General features: G+C 31.5%; 1 non-coding gene across 1 annotated transcript; it reads right to left on the reverse strand.

Moving 5' to 3' along the window:
• Positions 1 to 13880: 13880 nt before the first annotated feature.
• Trnae-cuc (transfer RNA glutamic acid (anticodon CUC)) lies at positions 13881 to 13952 on the reverse strand. Its single transcript has one exon. It is a non-coding gene; the product is annotated as a tRNA-Glu (tRNA).
• Positions 13953 to 21953: the final 8001 nt, after the last annotated feature.

Consider the following 21953-nt stretch of genomic DNA (forward strand, 5'->3'; position numbering starts at 1 on the left):
ATTTCAAAACTTAACATACAATTATACATAATCTATCTACTTAAAGTTATAAACAAACAAAAACAGTAGAAAAATATACAATTTCTCAAATTATTATTGCACTTGTAAGTTTTTTTGAAACTCGAATAATGGAAGACTTGGATTTAGTCGTTTTCGAAAAAATTTACACTTTTTTTTTATCTATCTGTAGGTATAACTTAAGTCTAATATTGCACAGGATATATGAACGCAAACAGTCCTTTGCGTGTCTGCCACCAATGATGACGAAGACGATGTCTCGCAAATTTCCGCACCCAAAACTCCTTTTCTTTATCGATCCTTGGAATCAGACGTCATCCTGGATCACGCTGATTTCCATTGGCACCACCGCTGTAACGATGACGACAACGGCGACGGTTATGGCGATGGTTACGGTGACGCAGGACTATCGAAATGAAGCCAATTAGTCCTAATTGATTTGGTGACGCGTCGTCGTCGTCGTCGTAGTCCTCGTTATCGTTATCGTCCTCGCCTTCATCCTTCCTTCCATTCAGAGATATAGAATTTCATCCTTATCGAAAAGGTCTACCTCTCCTGATGATAGGTTTCCCTGAGTGAGTGTCTGGTGTGCGTATAGTTTAGAGTCCTTATCAGGACATTTATATTTTCTGCTATCAATAATTGCACTTGAAGAATTTTAAAATATTTTGCTTTCAGCAATAAAACAAAAACTAACGATTGCATTGCACTTGTCCATTCCCGCCGTGGCTTTTAGTCTCGTCCCAGGAGATTGAGGATATTCGTAGATATCCTGCTGATTATGATTACCACCAGCGCTGGCTTGCTGTGGAACTGTGTGGTGTCCATTGCCAGTGCTGTTGTGAGTTAAACTGACTTAACATCGATTTGATCCGCGTCTTTTATAGCGTGAGTGTTTGATTCCCCAGCAGAACACATCATCAACCACCATTCCAAAAATTGTAGGTACTATCCGATCACAAAAACAATGTACACAACCAGTGATTTGAAAATAAAAGAAACTCATTTATGTACTTTGGGTCCGTCATCGTCTTGTGATCGTCTCAACTTGATCTCGTATAGGGTCCAAGTAAAGGGAGACGCACAGAGGGTACCTAGGGTATGCGTGAGTGCGTTAAAAAGGGAATCAAAACAACATTACGATCGACGATGACGACGACGGGTTGGGTTGCTTTTTAATGACGATTATACGACCACGTCGAAGACTACGACTACGACGACGACGTTGATGTTGATGACGATGACTTTCGATTTAATTCCTAGAGGGAAAGATAGATTGTGGTTATGGAAAAAACGGGAAATCGCTAGGAAAGACGATAAAAGTCAGTATTTTTTTGTATTTGTATCTTTTTTCAGCCTTTTATGTACGTTAAGAGTTTGTTTTTTAGGGTCGTCCCTCTGATAGGTCTAGCGTCTTCTCCCGTCCTTGCCTTGCCTATTTTTGTCAGTTTGGTCATTATGTGTTCATAGGGTTATTGCTAGCTGTGGGAATAGGTAGGTACATAAGATTGGTTAGTATATGACAGTAAAATATCGTCGCCTTAAGCGTAATCCGGCAGCCGAGGGGGTAAGAACTATATAAGAGATTGAGAACCTCAACCTATAGGTAGTAGTAGTACATTGTATACAATTCTCTTTTGGTCTTGTTTTATAGGGCTTGAGATGGGTACATTTTTCTTGTCAATTTTTCTTTTTTGAATGCGAAGGTATAGCTATGGTCATTTTATATAATGGGGAAAACTTGATTTGTGTGGTTTGACTAGATTCATTTATAAATGTACTGAGGGCTATGTACCCTATACATAATCTTGGGAACATTTAAAGTAGAATATTGAAGTACTCCACCGTAATTGTAATTTTGTAATGGGGAAAACAATTTATCATTTTTTTTCGTGTTGGACTATAATACAGATGACTTAGGGAAAAATTGAGATTTTGAATTGTAGATTCCCTATTGTCAAATATTATTTTGTGAGGCTTTAGGCAATTTTGACTCTTAGTTAATATAAGAAAATTTGTGTGTTAGATTTAAACAAGTATAATTTAAACTTTATTTGATTTTAACCATTTTTATGACAATGGAAAAATAACTACCTTTTATCCAAGTATTCCTGAATTGTTGATTTTGTCAATATAATCATTTCCTTTTACATCAAAAAAGTATTTTTACTGGGAAAGAGTAAAATTTTGTTTAAATGTTATTTTAAGAGTTTTTTAAAAACTTTAAACTGCTTCATAAAAAATGAGTAAAACAGGCCTTATCCACTTTTGTTTATGACCATAAATAAATCTTGGTTTTGCAGATCGTGCAAGACTAATGACCCTTACGAAACTTGACTTACGATGTTTAAGAGACTCAACCATTTTAAATAAATATAGAATTCAAATGACCTCAAAAATTGTACCAAAGAACAAAATTTTTAAATATCAGAAGAGTTTCTTTTTTTGCAATCGATGTCTGAAGACCCATACATTTTTAGATTCTCTTATTTAAGTCCTGGAATTTTGAGGATAGTTTCATACTGGTTTTTGGGTGTCTATATAAAGATATTAAATTTGAATAATTATAACCAAATATAATAATTCATTAATATTATTATTTACGTAAGACCTCAGTATATTAATGATTGAGTTTTAATTTAATATGAAAATAATTTTGAGTTTTACCCAACAATGTTTTTCAATTCGCGTATAACAATATTAATAAATCAAAGAAATTATGTTAATCAAATTGTGCTAGTGGTGTTATAAGTAGTTTAACTATATACATACGAGTACTATTTTTAAACAAGTGTTTATTTCAATATGTAAGTAGATATGAAGAGATGGCATTAATCAGAACCTGCTGACGGATTTATATTGACAAAATATAACGATTAAAACAGATATTTACCCATATCGCAAGTTAGCTATGAAGGACCGATTCCTGCTCGGCCTACTCATCAGCCCCTTCATTTCTATCAATGCCAAAATGACATCTAACCCAAATAAAAGTGACGAGTAGGTTGAAGTTGAGGCTAAATAGTTCATAACTAAGCATAGAAGATGGTGTGGCCGAATTGATAGCCATAACAGCCTGGCTGTCAGAGAAGATAGTCGTGTTTTTATTTTGGTTTGAGTATTTTACAAGCTTTTCTGATTGCTAGTAGTAGAAAAGACTAAGAGATATTTAAGGACTCATAAAAGATTCTTAACTCAACTTCACACTCTATCTTTGACCCGTCTTAAGTGAGGTTCAAGGCAGCTGTGCAGTAGTCGGTGTCTGTCGCAAAAATATGATCTGGAATGTCTTTTTTTAATCCTTAGCGGGATGTATGATACTAAATACTAGTAGGAGGTAGGATCGAAGGTCCCCTGCAATGCAAACCCTAGCTATTCTTTGAACCTTCTTATTAGTTGGTGGATGTTGATTGCAATATATTAGAATGTCTATGATTTTTGTGCCGAAGATAAAGACAAGGTTTGACCTTTCAGTCAGGATAGTGCGTAGGGCAGTTTAGTTTTGCTCTAATTAACACTTACTCCACTTTTTTTTAAACGGTGAAGAACTTTCCCCTACACCAGTAAAACCAAAACATCAGCATAAGCTACCGCCTTCACTTCACAACTTTTTAACTTTATGAGTTTTTATTCCGCTCTGGGGTGTTCCTCTATACTCACTTGATTGGAAGACAGTCCATTTCCATAGAGACAACTTTTTTGTATTACCAAATATATTCTGTCTGTCCAACTGTATTGTAACTGAGAGCTTACGAGATAATTGTACACCAACAGAAACTTAGTTTTTAGCTTTTTGCAAAATGGTTTCTTTTTCAATGAAAGTATTACATTTTTTGTTATAAATACTTTCAAATTAACAAATCTCAAATCAAACACTTAAAGCTATTTTTATGTTCCACACTCTTATACAATATTTAATTCTTCGTTTCGCCCATGAATTTACCAAAACAAATCGATAACAGAAATTCAAAATATCTAAAACAAAAAAGGTAATATTTATATTATACCATGCCCGTTTTTCTATAAAGCCTCATTGCACGATGACCATTAATAAATGAATTGTTAATGAAGTATTTTCATATAACTTTTTTGAAAGCCAGAAACCAGTTCTTTTGACCATTTTTTAGTATCTCAGTAAATAATATTTTAGATGTCAAATTTAATAAAAAACAAATTATTACAATAAAAACTTTTTTTAAGCTTTGCTGTCATTGAGCAGGGTATTTTTTGTTAGTTATTAATGTCCTTGCTAATTGATGGTTAAACCCAAAAGTAAAATATTAAATTTTTGTTTGCTTTTAACAAAAACTGGAAACAATCGAATCTACTGTCCTTATTTTAAGTCAAGTAGTCTTGGCTGTCTATAAAAAGAGCCCTTTATTAAATCTCATGTAGATCTATTTTTGCTGTTATTGATCTTATTATATAATCCAACTCGTGGTCTGAAAATAACATGGCCAAAAATTGACAAAACCGTGATTTTTTTTAATTTTTTGTGTAATTGCCGATTTAAATCCTAAGAGGCTATTTTCTTTACATGACAAACACCCTTTACAATTTAAATTTTTTGTACCAGGTCCTAAAACCCAAGTGTAGAATTTTGTTTATACTGTTGATTTGGTCTCATTCTATTCATATGAAAATTAGTGGACTAAGGTTTTTTGAATTTTATTTTTTTAATGTTTTAATATAGCGATGGATGTTTACATGTATTTAAGTCAACTAGTTTTTGAGCACGTAGAAACCTTTTACGACATGAAGTCGAAAATTTTAAAAACATGGTTTATAATTGATGGTTAATAGAAATTAATTTTATTTGTTTAACGATATTTACTTCGTTAAAATTGCAGCTATTGAAATGTTGGACTGATATTAAACATAAAAAATGCAATTCCAAAGATTTTGGCACTAATATTTTTTATTGACTCTTGCATACAAAATTGAATATCTCAGTTTTTAAAATAATTTTATTCTGATAATCCAATTAACTAATTTTTTTTTAATTAAACAAAAGAACAGATCTAACACTTTGGCTTTAAAAATTAACTATGTAATATGTTTAAATTTCGCAAAACTCTTAACTTATAAGCACTGACTTTATTAAAAAATTAAAAAATTTGGAATTTAAAATTATCTGCTCAAAAATTTAATTTGAGTATTTAGAATTTTAATGGATATTAAATTGATTTTTCTCAGATAAAGTCTTAATAAGGTGTTGAAAGTTACGATATTCCACGACTTTTAGTAGTACATTTGCTTCCTTTTTCTTAAAAAAGTACATTATTTATAAACATCTTTGGATCTATTAGTTTTCTAAGTTATATTAGTATGTGAGTACTTTTTTATGATTTTTTCAAAACACGAATCAAAAAACAAAAATAATAATAAAACAAAAATTCTTGTTTGAAAAAAAAAACTGATTAAGCTTAAGCTTAAGGTTCTAAATTAATAAAGTTATCCTTATAAACGGTGCTAATATTTACTTTTCCAGAATTTATTTTTAATCGAACAAAGCTGTAGGTAAAATTTTAGGAAATAATTTAAGACTCTTAAAAAATGTTGGTTGAACAAACATCTCAAACTTTAACTTTTACTGTTTGCCTATTAAAAAAAATGTTTGGACAGCAATTGTGGTATTAATTTGAATGTAATTTTAAATATTCGATCACAGATTATTGAAAATAAAAATTAAATTTCAAAAAAAAAAATTAACTAAGAACATTATTTGTATACATGTGTATTGGTGACGTACGGTCTTTATATACAAATTCGGTTAAAAATAAATGTTAAAATAATTCCCCTCTTAATGGTGAAAACATTGGAAAAAAAATCATCTATAAAATATATATTATTAGTTATCGACGGTTCATTGATGCTAAAACTAAAACTAAGGCGTTGGTTAAAAATCCTTCTTCAATTTGTTTTCACAAAATTAATAAAATTTACGACAAACAATTTTTTAATTTAGAGCCATTTTGATAATAGTTTATCGACATGTGAACAAAATGTTAAAAATCATTTAGACGAATTTTCAAAGAAGACAATTTTGATTTAAAAAACTAGCCTCAAGTTCATTGACTTTAGGGGGATTTGACTTATATAATGATTTATTTAAACTGTTTAATTTTTTAATATTTATTTTAATTCCAAAACCTAAGACGATTTTATATCTGGTATGAAAGAAAAAATTATTTTGTGAAGATAAATAATACTGATTAATCAAATAAATACAACAAATTGCGTATACGCCCAAGTGTTCTTTATTACTCTTTTAGTATTGTGATTATAATAGCACACGTTCTCTCTGGAATAAGACTGCTTAATCTTTAACTTTTCCTACTTTTATAACATAGTGCATAAATAAATAAATTGGGTGGCGCAACAGTCCGTTGAGAACTAGAGCCTAATGACTAACAACTCTCAACCTTTGCTCTAGGAGAATTTGTCAATTCCTCGCATAAGGCAGTACATGTGCAAAAAAACTTTAGATGGCACAGGCCGGGATTGAATCCAATACCTCTGGCATGACAGTCTAACACACTAACTATCATGCATAGTATTGAAAGTATTAACAACTTTTTTCAAATTGAATTCTACACGAATATTGAGTGGTTATCTTACTACAATAGGTGAATAACAATATTTCGTTAGGTTAAAATCGGCATCTTTAAATCGTCTGTAATAATCTCGGCATTGTAGAAAATATATTTTTGTATACAGTTCTGCAATGTTCTGCAGTTGCTCTTCAAGCCTCTTTCTAAATATAAGACACTGTAAACGTCATTTTTTTGGATTTTCCATTGCAAATTCTACCATTGAAAGTGTGTAGAGAGACTGAGTGTGAAGAGTGATATCGGAGGCAACGTTTGGTAGCTCTTTATTTTAGATCCTTGCATTACTGAAAATTACAATTCGGTCCAAGATGCAAAGTATCAAATGATGCTTTCAAATTTTGTTAAAAAAGAGATTTATACCAAAAACGCACCATAACACCTTTAAGTAATATTAACTTATGTCTATGATTTATTTTTTGAAATTAAATATTTTCTACAAATCTAAAACGTTGATCTCTTTTCTGTTTAAAGTAACTAATACAACTTCTTATTTAATATAACCGATTTTATGAAAAATCATAATGTTGGACTCTATTTTAAAAAGAAATTATAGTAAGAAACTCCGTATGCAAATGTCTTCTAGCTCAAAATCGCGTGCTGAAATCTTTTTGAACCCATTTGCCTTTGAGCTCAGAAGCCATACACACTAAACCTGGTCTTTTCAAACAAAAACCACAACCATACAAACTCATTGGAACCAACCAAACACAAGACATGCCCATTATAAGCATACCTACATCTTACAAAAGTATCTCAAATCTGTGATCATTGTTCCAAGACAAGAAACCGGCACGAAGCACGATGAAGATGAAGATGAGCTCACGCACCACCAACTACACGTGAGAAGCTCGCGACTGACCCTAAGCCTGGTTTCAGGTTCCGCTTTACACAAGCCAATCCACAATCAACACCGAACACCAAACACCACCCCATGACGCATGCATCCGTGACGTGTCTGCCTCTGCATATAAAAGCCAACCAAAGACGACACAGTGCATATACCTTTCCTACAAGAATCGACAGGCATGTCGTCACGACTCACGAGTGAAAAGTGCGCCTTTTTTGTATTGAAATTACTTTGCATCGACGAAGACGACGACGACGTTAAAAATATTTTCCCAGGATCCGCAAAAGGACAAGTGTTTCATTCCAATGCACCCGCTCAACCATACGCGCACCTGAATTCCCTTCGAAAAATATGATTGTTTAGAATAAATCACCATTTCACCCCTCCGAAATGCATAAATGATGTGCAGCACCCTTAAAATGCATGCAGATCAAATTTCAAAATTCCAATCGTATCACAATCTGTTCTATCGATCGTCATTCTTATTCTCTCCTTAATAAAAAGGACTTCGTTGTTGTTCGTTCTGCGTTCTGTCGTCCTTATACTGCTCTGCTATGCTGATCACTATTCTTTTTTGTGCTTGCTTTTATCTTAATGCCTTGCAGGCTGTTTAAAGAAGAAGACCTTCAACAAAAGGTCCTGAAAACCGTTTCCCACGGTTTGCACAAGGAAGAAAAACACGGAACGCATGTACATTGTATATACGTACGTAAGGTAAGGTCTCTTGGTCACATATTGACGAGAAGTCCTGATATGATGGGTGCTTGTGCTACGCACGTACATATCTGCAAGGTCCTATCTCGTTGTTCGTCCCGTATCTCGTGATATGCGCATGCACGAAGTAAGTTCCAGAACGATTTGTATAAATAAATACAATTCTTTCTCAGAGGATTCTCATGGAAAAGAAAGGTTTCTCGCTCAACACCTGCTCCCAATTTTGTAGGTTCCTTGTTCCTTCCACACAAAATCTAAGGAGCTAGATTTGTGTTTTGTTATTCGTAATGTTTTTGTGAGTGAATAAGGTATCCACCATCATGCACCCTGTTACTCGAAAAGTGTGGGAAATATTTCCGTTACAAGTCTGTTAGTTTGTTATACAGTGTAACGTTTATTTATGGGCTTAAAAAAGGAAGAAATCGTATTGCATTTTCGAAGGACTCTTTAATGGGTATTGCTTTTGCCTTTTAAGCGAGTTGTTCCTTGAGGGTTAATTGGGTGCGCATTTAAGTGTGCTTCTGCTTGTTGTTGGATTTCTGTTACTGTATTTTTTTTATTTTAGGTTCCTCGGGCTCTCAACTCCTTAGTAAATTTATTTTATATTCCTTGTGTGTGAGAAGACTTGGGATTTTGGGGATATTTGGATGACCGTTTTGTGTTAATCGACACAGAAAAAAAGGGAAGGACATTAGGGAAGCAATTGGTGTGTGGTGTGGACGCAGCGGAATTTAATCACTTGAGTAATTTATTGCTTTCAAGCTTATCAGAGGCAGAGTGTATAATTCCAGTTGAAATTTGGTATGGAATTAATTTACGGAAGGATTTATTAGGATCAATCCTTTCGGGTTGATGATGTTGATACTTTAAGAAGGAAACCAAACAAGCACCTGATGGCGGGGGTTCCCACGCTGCTGATGTACTGGGGATGATTTAAAATTGGGTATATAGTATTGGGATTATATGGAGGTCTCATTAACAACCCTTTAATTAAGTTATTGGTATTTTGAGTTTGGGAAAGATTTAATGACAAAAGATTGATTGTTGAAATATGACTATTGATTTTTTTTAATGTGTATTTAATAAAGAACATTTTAATACCTGAAAGGATATGTAGGTAAAACTTGAAGTTTAAATTTTAATTTTTATAGTATTAAAATTTAGTAGAAAAATAGCTAAGCGGTATTCAAAAGCTTCCTTAGACTTTTCAACAAAACTAAAATTGATTTTTAATGCAAAAATCAAGTAATAATTTTCCAAAAATGTTGTTGTTCTGAAGTCGAATTATAATTTCTAAATCAAGTAAGATCTTTGAAAAATTTTACTTAGTTTGAAGATTAAGTAAGTTATTATGGTTTATTATAAAACCTGTTCTCAACATTATTAACTTCCCATAGGAGGTTATTGTAATGGGTATGATTTGTAAAATTAAAAACTTTGAAATTTCTCGATGTTTCAAGGTCCCTAGAGTCAAAATGAAAGATTTTTAGAAAGATGTCTGTCCGTACGTGTGTACGTACGTACGTACGGCCGTACATTCGCGACGTTTTTCGTCGTCCATAGCTTAAGAACCAGAAGAGATATCGACTTTAAAATGCATTTTGTTATACAGATAATAAGGCAGGAAGATGCAGAAAGGGCTCTCACGAAAATTGTGTGGGTGGTTTTGTTCCCATAACAGTTTGAAAAAAAGGTTAACATTTTGTATAACCCTAAATATCTCATGAACCAAGAACCTGTAAGATTTTGAGAAAAATCGAATCGAGAGCTTTTTTATATAAAAAGTTAAAAACCTAAAAAACATTACTCAAAGTTTGTAAAAATTAAATTTCGACTCAAATAGATTTTCAAGAATTTGTTTTCAACATTCGGTAAAATTTTGAGAAAAATCAAATTGACAATTTTTTTACAAAAAATAAAAACCTAACAAAAAAACAATACTAAAACTTATTAAAAATTTACTTTCGACCTAATAGCTTTTAAAAAATCAAAAACATTGTCTTAAACTTTTGTATTTCAAAGAAAATATTTTTTTCGGTACTCAGTATTTATTTTTTTTATAAAAAATAAAATCTCAAATTTGGTAAAAATTGATGTTCGGTTCTTGATATCATTGATCCAATTTTTTACAAATTTAAGAAATGCTACTTAAAATGGAAATAATTTGATTTGACTAAAAATCCATTTGACAAAACTAGATTTTCAAACTAAATTATGAAAAATGTTGTTTGTAATTTTAAAATTTTGAAGAATAATTCAACTGACAACTTTTTTAAGCCAACACGAAAACCTACAAACTTTTAAGCAAGACAAATCTACAGACGGGATGGGAAGTTATCAGTGTGGGTCGCATCCCAGCTTCTTTTTGTATCTGTTTTTCAATATATTTCAAAAACTTGATATGAAAAACAAATTCCTCATACGAACAAAAAAAATTATTAATTCTTTATGTAACGTTTTTTCTGCGTTTTCTTTTCTAAACCCTTTTAACATAAATGCTTCAGAGTTACTCTGAGGCTTATGTAGTTCAAGGAAATAATAAAGCAACAACAACCAATTTTTAAAACAAAATAAGATACCGCATTATCGAAGAAAGCGATCATTGCATTGGTTTAAAAAAATCATCAAAAACTGCATTGAAAAAAGTAGTTCATAACTATTAATTTTTTTTATAAACAACAATGTTTTGGAAATTTTTTTCCAGGCAGTTTGATATTTTTCTAAATGTCATCTTGACCCTTAGACCTACGTTAAGGAAAACCGACTAATCTTACGTTAACGGGTCGTTTTCGACCTTCATATATTTCTAAAGAGAATAAAAACAATAATGAATACTTTTTACAAAAACAAACTTATTCTCTTCAACGTTTAGTGGCCAAATTTGAGACGACCGGTTCTGTAAATAATCAGTCAACACTGGCTGAAAAAGTGTATAGCAGAACCCGAGACAGTCTATTTCCCACCGCACCGTCCACAAGAATTCGGCCTTTTGCAGAATTTAACTTGTTGAATTTTGCGTCAGGGCTTGGGCCTACATCCGTACAAGATTTAACTGACCCAGGAGCTCACAGTTTATGACTATAGGCAACGCCATTTTTTGCTGACTGGGCTTCGAATCGTTTCGAAGACGACCCCAATTTTGGCCAAAAAATCATCTTTAGTGACGAGACGCATTTTTGGATGAATGGCTATGTTAAGAAGCAAAATTTCCGTATATGGGACGACACAAACCCACGCGAGGTTCACCAGCTAATAATGAATCCTCAAAAAGTTACAATTTGTTGTGGATTTTGGGCTGGTAGTGTAATTGGTCTGTACTTTTTTGAAAACGACGTTAGTGAGGCGCTCACCGTCCAAATTGAACCATATGGACCTAGACGACATGTGGTTCCAGCAAGAAGGCGCTGCGTCCCACACAGCAAACTAAACGATTGATATTTTGCACGAATGATTTGAGAGTAAAGTTATCTCTCCCAGGGGAGATGTGAAATAGAAATCATGCGATCTGAACCCGCCAGACTTTTTCCTGTAGGGTTTCTTGGAGTCGTAGGTCTATGCAAATAAATCATAATCCGATGCCCTAACGGTGAACATAACACAGGCCATCGCTCAAATTCAGCCGGATCTATGCTGAAGAGTCATTGACCATTGGACCACTCGGATCCGTGCCACCGTAAGAAACCGAGTTGGACATTTGAATGATGTCAAAATCTACAGTTAATGGTATACATGCGCCTTTTAAGAAAATAATAATAACCTCACACACAGCTTGTTTTATTCCATTTCAACATCTACCCGCCCTTATTGAAAAACCCTATACTATGGTATAATTGTTCTTCTTCAAATGTCGATTAAAATAAAGGCTGTTTTTTTCAAGAAAAGGTATGGTGGTATACTCCTTTTGTTCTTCCTAACTGTGCCAAAAATAGACATGTTCTTTTGTAACAGTTTTTGGCCAAATTCACTTAAATTTTTCTACTAAATCTAGGACGACACGATAACCTTGGTTGCGTTTGGCAAAACCTCCAACTTCTTTTTCTGGCTGCATTTTCCTAACATAGGAATTTTCGGCACAAGTACACACTCACAACGTGAATCCGTCCCTAGAATGAACATGTAATATGAAAACCAAGAATTTGCTCATCGACAGTAACACGGGACGATGAGTTACAAAACAATTGCAGCAATTAAATCTATTTGTCCCATAAACTTCTATCTGGGGTAAATTTGTCATTGGCTCCTTGTTGGTTTTGTCTTCAACTAGTGGGATCATCGAATCGCAAAAGTTTTGTAATGTATTGGAATATCTCTTCGGACACTATTGCTCGGACTATCGGGCGACCAAAATCTGTGTCAAACAAATCTTCAATTCGTTCTGTTCTAGAATTGTCGTCGAAGAGAGCCAAGAGTGTGATCAGTACTTATAATACTCAGGTTACTTAACAATAAACTTTTTTTCTAACGGCGTTATTATTTTACAACTGAATTGTTTGAAGGGCATGGTTTTTAAAATTATTACACGCAGCATTGACATTAAATCCAAATGCCTTATGCACACAGTGTATGTATAATGTATATACAATTGTGTAACATTGGCATAGCAAAGAAATAAACACATATAAGAGTGGGCTGCCAATATGGGGAACATAAATTGTATGGTCGATTGAGTCGAATGAACTTGCTCTTATAAGTGTGATGTTAAGTGTAATAGATTGAAGTGTTTCTACTTTTTTGAAAAGCAAAAAAGTTATTTGGCACTACATACCACCATTAACATAAAATTCTAGAAAATATTAGTTCAAAAACTTTATATATTTCTTCATTTTATTAAAACAACTTAAATATGTTGCCACCAGGCGTTTTTTTTAGAATCTTGGACCTTTTCACAGGTATACCTCTTAAACTAGCTGTGATTCTTTAAGGTCACGAAATTTGGTTCCTAATAAGGCCAACAGATTCAATTTTCCCTATAAAACGGGCATTATTATAAGAAAATAATAAACAAAATAATACCACGATTTTTAAAAAATGTTTGTGTATAAACTTGTACCCTACTATTCTTTTATTGAGATTTTTACGTCAGTTATAAGTAATTGTATAGATAGTGCAATCAAAAAATGAATTGAAGAATTAAGTCATTTTAAAAGGAAACTTACGGTAAAGATTTTCAATAACGATTTGTCATAATTTTATTCACATACATTTGTATGCCATTCGTTGAAATTGTTTAAAAGAATATTTAAAACAATGTTCGATTTAATCAACTTTTAAAATAGTTTTTGGTTAATATTTAAGACGGAAGGTACTGAAATAAAGACAATATTGAGTGAAATTAATTGTTTTAATTTTTTGTTAGCGTTATAATGTCAAGTCAGTTTAAAATCACATTTAAATCTACAAATCCGAAACATAGCCTTTACACCTACAAACTATAAAAAAATATCGCAAGTAAAATAAATTAATTAATTCGAAGCACAAATATCCACTCCCACTGTGCAATTATGATCTCATGATTCAGTGTGTAGGTTTAAAAATATGATCTTAAATTTAACTAACTTAATTTCTGCAATTGAGAGCAGATAAATTTAAACATACCAACAAATTTCTTGTGGAAATCAAAAATAAAATTCTTTAAATAGAATTTTACTCCATATTTGCAAGCTTTCACTTAAACAAAACAAAAAACTTTCCCATACCGGGAATCGAACCCGGGCCTCCCGGGTGAGAGCCGGGTATCCTAACCACTAGACAATATGGGATGAAATCTTAAGATCTAAAATTTATTTGTCTAGTGTGCGATTTCTAATAATAGTCCACGACTTGACCATGGACATTGGATAATTTATTATAAGCAAATAATTTGTATTCAGATTAAATGGTTATATAAAGGGTTATTGTTATGAAGTGCACCAAAAGGTTAGAGTGAAGAGGTTGTCTAAAACCCGGAAAAAAACACATATAAGGAGTAATATTCTCGACCGTTTTTCTGAAAAAAATATTTTGTATAAGATACAAAATTTGAAGTCAATGGGTCATAGTTCCTTGATAAGTTCTGAATTTGTATTTGCTAAAGTAAACTTCAGTTTATATTATTCATAGACAATTTAAACCTTTTTTTAAAACGATAATCTGGAGTCTAAAAATAGACACAACGGAACCCATGTTTATTGTTTAAGCTGTTCTAATAAACATCAAAAATTAACAAACTGATGAAGTAAATTAAGTTACGAGACATTTTATTTGAAAATTAAAAAAAAAATTAAAATGTCAAAAGACTTAAGCATAATATCAACACATCAATATTTTGATATTTTGCTGGAATTTGAAATGCTACCAACTAACAAAAAACGAAAGCCCTACTTAATCCGACTGAAATAGATGAAAACGATTTGTATGAAAGGTATCACTTTGAAAAAAAACTGTCAAGTTTATGATTGACCTTCTAAATATTATATATCGAAATTCAATAAAACATTTGCTAATATCTGCTTGCTTACAAGTCTTAAAACCACCGACTTCATAAGATTTCTCAACTTACAGAAAACAAAATAGTCTAAGGGTTTCAAAGATTTTGGCTCTCCATCTAACGCGATTTTTTTTGTTACACTCTACAAGCCATTTTGTATAGGTTTAAGTGAAATTTTTCCAAATTGTAGTAGAATATTCCTTAAACCTGTTTCTAACTAAACAGAGCTTGAAAATTCTTAATGAATAGCAGCTTCAGTTTCAGATTAAGCATTTCATGATATTTAATCAGGTTTTTAAAAAAGCTTTCAATTTAATTTTTCTAAAAATTTACTTAAAGTTAGCAACAATATTTTGCATAAATGATAAGAAATGTTTGGGTTAAATTTCTGTTTACAAGATTTTTTTGATTTTTTTTTTGAGATGAAACTAGTTTAAAGGCAATATCTTTAACTAAGATATCAGAATCGAAAATCAATTTTTATAAGCTTTTAGAAATGTTCTACATTTTGATTTTTTTCAAAATTTTGCCAGACATCAAAAACTTTTCCTTACATTTTTTTTGGAGTTAAAATTCATTTTTTTTCGTAAAATATGTTAATAATTCTGTTAAGCTTTTTTAATATTTGAAGTCGATTTCTCTACTGGGTTTTTAGATATGGAAAACAAAAAAAGATATCCCGAACGTACAGACATGTCTTTAAATATCTTTCATTCAGATTCTAGGGACTTCAAAACTTCGATAAATGTTAAGATTTAAAATTCGACAAATCGGACAAATTACAATAGCTTATTATGGAAGTTAAAAATGTATTTCGAGTTTCAATAAATTATTTTTTCAAAAATTATTTACTCAAAGAACTTTTTTAAAAAAGAATGAGTTTTTGGTTTACCAAAATGCTTTAGCATAATTCTATCTGTATTTGTGTAAATCATTTATTTTACACAATGCATCTCTCGACTATACGGAGGCAAAGTAGACCTCTAGTCGAAAACCATTCCTTACTAGCCCTAACCCAACCTCCTCGTTCTAGTCTTTTAGTGCATCTTACAAATTAATATTAATCACCCTGAATAATATCACAATTCACTTTCACTTTCATTGCTTTGGGTGCGATGAAATACAAAATTAATTTTTGTCGTTCCGTCCTTTTTTTTATTGTCTTATTTAAAACATTTAATTAACTAACTAATACATTGAAAACACGAAAATGTCACCTAGGATTCTCTTATTTTAAAAATTACCTCATCACAATAAAGTTAAAAAGAATATTGAAATATATCTTACTAGAAATTTAGATCTACTTGGTTACTGAACAAAAATATTCCTAATATATGAAGACAAGATCCTGGTTATAATAAATATCAAGTTGTTTTGGAAGAGACAATTAATAAAGGCTACTCTTTTTTACAATAAACATAGTTTTAAACAAAGAATTTAATTTTTTTAATTTTCTGCAGCTTCTCTTTTATTGATGAAACGCCTACCATTTTTAAGAGTTTGCTAGAATAAACTATTGATCAAATTTAAATTTCGAACTGATCCTTGAATCTTTTTTATGTTATCAATTATCAAAATCTTAAAGTTGTGTCCACACCAAAGAAACATTTAAGGAAATATTGTCTTAGAAGTGTTTCTAAATGTTTGCCATTTGTTAAAAAAATATTTGAAATTTTTTTAAGAAAAGTTTCTGATTTACTTAACGGACAAAAAACTTAAAACAAATTGTAGAGATTTTTTTAAGGGAGGAAGGACTGATATGGAAGTCAAAAGTGGTATGCACATTGTTAGCTAAGTGCAGAATTCTTGTTATAAGTTCAAGAAGGCCATTATTTGTGTGGTGATGAATTAGGCGAAAGAGAGGGGTCTGTCTGACGTTCCTTGGATTATTATAGATATAAATCTTTCCTAAAAGAAATGGTGAGTCTATCAGCGACTTCGCGGCATTTTTGGAGGGCTTGCAGATTTATAATTCTGAAGCAATCTTCAGAAGGAGGTAGGAATAGAATGTCACCCCAAAGAAGACAGCGGAGAGCAAATAAGAGAAATCTGCGTTGTATAGATTCAATGATTTGAGAGTGAGAGTTCTAATGGGATTTAGTGACCTATGGGCTCAAGAATTCTTCAGAATAAGGTTTGATGAAGTCAAGGGATGAGTTAGTATTGTGAATAATATAATCAAAATGGGTTCGAGTATCACAAATAACACCTAGGTTGCAAATAGAATAGACACACCTTTCACAACACTTTCTATCTATGTTCATTGTTCATAGCAAACATTTTTGAAATGTTTTTCAATTTCTGAAACGTTTCTCAAATGTTGTATGAAATGTTTCTTAAATTTATATGAAATTTTTCTAAAATGTTATTTTGCCTATAGACATCTTAAGGAAGTATTGAAGAAATGAATTTCACGGTTTCTAATACTTCTTTTATCATCACCGATAAGGAAATGATTATGGTGATTTTTGACAACTTTTTTTTAGATTATTAAATTACATATGTATGGACATAGTCTTACGATTTTAGAAAAAAGAGACTCACACTGAAAACTTATCATTGATATTTTTTTAATAATCAAAATTACGAAAAAAAAACATATTTATTGGAAAACTTTCTACCGGCACTTAGATTAGAATCTTGGCCAAGTATCTTCCGGATAGTTAAATTTAAGCCGTACTTGCTTTTGCACATATATATTACAATATGTCATTTTTGTAGTAACAAATTAATCAGAAGAACATATCACTTTGGTTCTCACAAAATTCCAGCTAAGAATGTATTTCGAAATTCGAAACAATGGAAAAACTTAACCTGATCCTTATTTATATTTAAATATTTAAAACATTTTTTGAACACTATTCGCTTATTCAAATAATTTTTTGTTTTTTAATTTTGGAAATTTAAGACCCTACAGTAAGAGCTAATTAAAAAGGAAATCGACATTTCAAGAAGTAAAAAGTACATACATAGATTATGTATGTAGGTTATGAAAACAATAGCTTGTAATAAAAATGAAGAAGTTCCTACTTACATCATACATATTTCTATTGTATAATATTCTCAAATCTACCCACCTGATTTATATTCAAAACCAATTTTCTCGCCCCTCACTTAAAAACAAAAATTCATGACCAACCAGAAATGAAAAGACAAACAATTCAGGTGTTCACCCCAAAATAAAATAAAAATAAAACATGAATTCCAAAACAAAAAAGGTTCCTGTTTTGTCATCATAACACTATACAACAACAAAAAACTACTTGTCGATCAAGACCCTTAGGGTTAATTTTCACTCCTTGGTAAAATGGTAAAAAAAATGATTTCTTGTGTAATTTAACGTTCCTCTGATTGGACGCGAAGAATTCCCAAAATTTTAAATTCCATATCCAGAAGGGGGAATCCAAACCAAACCAAGCCATGAACCATCATCATTGTTGTATAAAAACTGAACATTCAAAACATAATCTGCGTTTCGTGATGAGTTAACAAAGTAGGGTTGATTGGTAATTTCGTTGGTTTTGAATTTGGGGTCTTCAAAAAAATTACCCTATTCCTGTTTTGTATGTTGAGACACGCCAAACAACCAACAACATAAAATGAATACAAAATATCCTTGATGCAATATAACCGAGAGTGTCTTGGTCTTTTTGATTGATTCCATTGCTCCTGCATTGCAACGCTACGAGTATATCGTGGGAAAATAGTTTCCTTACTTTGCACAGGTGTTCATATCATGTTAAATCCCAACCAAGTCGAAGTCGAAGTGGTTTCTTGAATTTATCAGAGAGATCTTTTTTGGAGAGAGAGGGATTGTTTATGTTGGAATTATGAGATATGAAAGTTGTGTGATGTGACGGTGAAGGGATGGGTACATTTAGGGACATATATAGGGATAGCATCTCTGAACCAAGTTCGTTGTACTTTTGTTGGCGTGTCATTCGTGCGCTAGGAATGATGTCGACGTCGTCGTGGTCTTTTTTTGGATTGTGCTGGATGACGAAGGGTCAACTTATGTGTACAGATCCTTATTGCTTCTTTTTATTTTTTTGTTTGTCCTCACTTCAGGCGCACTTGGAACTTGTGGATATGGATGGACATGGACATAGTAGAGAACAACACTTTTGTTTGGTTTGTTGTTTATCCTGTTTTACTGATTTTGTAATGTGGTCCTTTTAAGTATGTGGAGTTGGAATATTTTATCGCTTTTATTTATTTTATGGAAATAAGATTTTTGAAAGGTAATGGAATGGAGATGGAGATGAAATTGACGGGCACTTAAATTTAAAGTTGATATTGTACATAATGATGCTGGAAAACATTAAATACAGGGTGCGTCAATTGAGATAGGAAAACGAATCTTGCGGTGGCGTTGAAAAGGGAAAAGAAGCATAACTTTTCTGAATACAAATGTATTTAAAAACTTGTGGGTTTTAAAAATAAGGTTATTTAGATGGCAGCTTTGAGTTCCTGTACATTGACCCAAACATAACACAAAATTTTCGTAGACATTCCTTAACCCTTGAAATGGTCGCAGATTGCTATCGAGTTAAAAATTTGAGTCTCGTGGGTTAAAAAATGTTCTTACAAAAAAGTTGCACAACCATTTGCAGTTAACCATTCTGTCAAAAAATAAGGACCGATGTTCTATTATTATACAATCGATTGCCTTAGAATAATTACGTAGTGGTTCTCCTCACACCACTAACAAAGGTTTTGTATATTAACGTCACCGTTCAGCAAAACGTTATCATAATATTTTCTAATGTAGTTTCACGGTGTAAGAATCACTTTAATGCAAACAAATCACTCTTTTGCAAATACACGGTGGTTTGTTAGAATTCTGAAAAAATGATGAAAAATCCTTTTTCTAACTACATTACGATGGTAGAGAATTCGAAAAAAGTGGGTCCCCAGATTCCGTCCGTCTGTTTGTTTGTTTTTTTGTTTACGAAAATCAAATTTAAAACGCATATACTGATAACTGCATACCTAACTAATTTTAAAGCTCAAATTGAAGAATTGTGTGTATTTAACATTTTTTACAAAAAAACCCACTTTAACGATTTTCCAACAAACTTCTTTTTGCAGGTACATTTATAAATCATAAAATAAAGGAAATATTTTCAAAGGGGCACTTTGGATACATGAGCAGGTTCGTGTGACACAGTCATTTATTTTATTTTTAAGCCTTTCCAATTCTCTGATGCAACCTGTATACAAAAATAAAAATAGATAAGTTTTAAGCCGAATCCGAACTGCTTATTTGAAAACAAACACTTTTTATGTCGACGCACCCTGTACAGACAAATTTAATAAGATTAAAATGTAATGGTAAAAAAAGTAAATTATACAGTTTTTTAAATAAAAAAAAACATGCCCTATCTTAGATCTTCTAAAAAATTTAACTACAAATTTTGTAATTCAAAAGAATTTTTAAAACAAACTGTGGAAGAAAATTTCGGCCGTAAACATTTTTCGGTGAAATCTCACTTCAAATAAAAATGTTCTAAAATTTTTTAATGTCAAGTTTAATATACGGAGGCATAACTTTATAGTTTTTTCATAAGTAAATTTGAAAATAAATGTTTAAATATACAAATAATTAAACAAATAAAACAAATTAATACCCGCGTCGTGATAGTAAGTGCGCACGACTGTCATGCATGTCAAATTTGCCGTTCGGATTTGGCTTAAAATTGTAGGTTCCACTCATCTCTGGTATGCCTCCACATAGAATTGGCTGAGAGTTGTAAGTCCCAGAGATGCTGACTATTTCGCCACCTAATTAATTTATTTATGAATAAATTATAAATAAATTAATTTATTTATTTATGAATAAATTAGGCTGGAATACGAGCCACACTGATAACTTCACATTACGTCTGTCGATTTGTCTCACTTAAAAGTTTGTAGGTTTTCGTGTTGGGTTAAAAAAGTTGTCAGTTGAATTATTATTAAATAGTTTAAAATTACCGACAATATTTTTCATATCGAGAACAAATTTTTACCAACTTAAATGGTTATGAATCGGATGAATTCAATTAATTTGAGAGATATTCAGAACCCAAAGTTTTCAAAAGATATTTGAGTCAAAAATCAATTTTTACCAACTTTTGTTAAATTTTTTGTAGGGTTTTATTTTTTGTAAGAAAACTGTCAATTCGATTTTTCTCAAAATTGTTCAGAATGTTGAAAATAATATTTTGTATGTGTTAAAATTAATTGGAAGCTATAATCTCGAATTTTTGAAAAGATATTTGTTTCGAAAATTAAATTTTAATAACGTTTGTTAAATTTTCTTTTAAGTTTTTATTTTTTGTAAAAAAAACTGTTTAATTTTTCTCAAAATTTTACTAGATGTTGAAAATGTTATTTTTCGTTCGAAAAAATTATTTTGGAGATGAAATCATTTTTATTCGTAAAATTTTCGAGGTGACAAATTTAGTTTTGAATTTTTTTGATTTATAAAAAATACAGTAATTGGATTTACGAAAATATATTGGTTTGATATCACAATACAATGTATAATATTAAATTTAATTTAAGTCTCTAACGTTTTTGGTTCGTGAGATATTAAGGGTTAACCAACATTTTTACCTTTTTTTTAACTGCTTTGGTAAAAAAACACATACGCAATTTTGAGCTACGGATGACGATAAAACGCCGCAACGTACGGACGTACCAACGTACTTTTACACGCACGCACAGACATCTTTCTAAAAATCATTTATTTCGACTCTAGGGACCTTAAACATCGAGAAATATCAAAATTTTCAATTTGAAAAACTGGACTCATTACAATACCATCCTTATTTGAAGTTAATAAAACAAATTAGTACCCGTGTCGTGATGGTTAGTGCTCAGGGCTATCATACAAGTGGTCTTGGGATCAATTCTTGCCACCTAAAAGATGTTTTTACGGGTACTGCTTCTTGCGAGGAGGTGAAAATTCCTATAAGAGTAATTCTTGCAACGAAAAGTTCTTTCTCAAATTTGCCGTTGGGATTTGGCTTAAAACTGTAAGTTCCCTCCATCTCTGATATGACTATACACAGGATTGTAAGTCAAAAGACCCTGGATCTCTGTTGACTATTTTGCCACCTAATTTATTTATTTATAAACAAATAAAACAAAAAATACATGAATAAGAATAAGTAAATAAATAACAATATAGTAAATATTCAATTGAAAAATTAATAGTTTAATAAATAAATAAAAAAGGACATAATAAAATGGTTTGGTAAAAAGTTATTAAGGACATTAATAGGAAAATAAGTGACAAAAAAAAACA

Source organism: Eupeodes corollae, chromosome 1, assembly GCF_945859685.1.
Source record: "Eupeodes corollae chromosome 1, idEupCoro1.1, whole genome shotgun sequence".
NCBI classification, from domain to species: Eukaryota; Metazoa; Arthropoda; class Insecta; order Diptera; family Syrphidae; genus Eupeodes; species Eupeodes corollae.